We start from the raw sequence: 1895 nt of genomic DNA, 5'->3' as shown, positions 1-1895 counted from the left end.
AGTTTAACATTCTCCTGTTCAGTTTTACTTGTGTACTATTCTAAAATTTATTTTTATTTTACTTGTCACTTATCACATAGTAGGAATAGATAATTATTTTTAAATGTTCTAACCTTAGCATTAATAGCTTACTTCCCAAATAATTTTCCAAGACGTAATACTAAACAATATTAATAGGGGTATTATTGTAAAATAGTCATGTCAATAATTATTTTATGAATGGCCGTGTAAAGTCCAAATATAACAAGTAAACCTAAATGGGGAGAGTAAAGCGCACATCTGATAAAAAAATATAGCCAGGTCGGGTCTGATTCTGTTTTGGAATTTACGCTCGTGAGGGGTTTGTCGCATTCGTGATGATTGTTTGGGTTGGTAGGTTTCGATCGTGAGCACTCAGTTGCAGTCATGAAAAGAAATCGTAGCTGCTAGTCTGAGTCTTATAGAGATGTTTTGATATTCGAGTTTGAACAAGTTAGGGTAGTTTATGGTCAATCCTCGCCATCGCTCTGGATAAGGGTCAGTTGATAATTTTATTGAGTACATGTCGATTCATACTCACATTTATTTATTTCTATACCTTTTTATGCAACTTAGAAGCAAATAACCTTTGAGCCGTGATCGGTAGTGGTGCTAAGATAATTTCTCTCAAGATTCTAATATAACTGCTTGGTTGATCTGCATAATTCCTGGATGCCTTATATCCTCTTACTTTATGTTGGTTTCCCTCCTTTGGATGATTTTAAAACTCATTGAGTTGTACTTAAATTCACAGAGGCATGTATATGTATCTTCAAGTTTTGGGGATGGTTTTGTATGAGTTTTCCACATTTCTTTAAATATTTCATAAAATGAGTTGCTTGTTGACTTAAACTGTTACCTTTCTTATATTTTTGTTTTGTGTTTGGGTTGAGTTATTTGGGTTGGATCCCCTTTTTGTGGGGTTGAGCTAGGTGTCATCACTTTCCTGATTTCGGGTAATGAAAGGTTGGTATCAGAGTACTAAGTTCATAAGTCTCACAAGTACAAGATGGGTCTAGTAAAGTCCATTTTACTTTCTTATTGTGTGTACTTGATTCCATTGGTTAATAAGATTACTTGTTCGACTCTCTAACATATGTTGAGAACATATGCTACCATGGCTAGAGACCATGAGCAGCAATGATCCTGAAGGTCATTTTTATAAATTTTTTGAAAAATTCCATTTTACCCCTCCCGATAGTTGCCCCAAGTCATGTTTGATCAATTTATGAAGTCATTTTTGAAATTTCATTGAAAAGTTGTGATTTTTGGTAACAACTGGTGCTATGAGTCTCAGAATGGAATTCCATTAGTTCCATCAGCCCTAGAATGTAAAATTTGGTCTAGGTATGTTGTCGTTTTCAGTTTTTGAGTTATTATGTGGATTTGAGCCCTTGAGTTGGAAGTTTAAGTGAAATTAGGGCAGGAGTTAATCTTGGTCAACATAGAATTTTTTACGATCCCATCGGACTACGGGGATGATATTAGGCCTTGGAGAGGTCTTGGTTGATTTTTCAAAGGTTTCGAGGGAAGTTTGGTATTTGTTTTGGGTGAAAGTTAGTTTATTGCAACTTTTGTAGGTTTTGGGTCAATAAGAGGTTTGAGCCATCATATCCGTGCAGTAACTTATCAAAAAACCTCATTTGAGGCTTCTTTTTAGAGAGTGGTCGAGGCAGCCAAGGAGTTTGATCGCTTATGCGCTGCAAGGATTAAGGAATTTGACGGACAAGAGGTCTTGCCCTTCTTGTTATTTTAGTGGCACCTCATATGAGGAGGTAGAGGATATTCAAGGAGGGGTTTTCATTCTCGGTCTAGTAGACCTGTTCATGCGGCTATTCAAGCATCCGAGGGAGGTTATTTTGGACAAGGTTCCTACA

Source organism: Solanum tuberosum, unplaced genomic scaffold (genome assembly GCF_000226075.1).
Source record: "Solanum tuberosum cultivar DM 1-3 516 R44 unplaced genomic scaffold, SolTub_3.0 scf00397, whole genome shotgun sequence".
Taxonomy (NCBI): domain Eukaryota; kingdom Viridiplantae; phylum Streptophyta; class Magnoliopsida; order Solanales; family Solanaceae; genus Solanum; species Solanum tuberosum.
The sequence above is the reverse complement of the archived record's forward strand: the minus strand, read 5'-3'. Positions refer to the sequence as shown.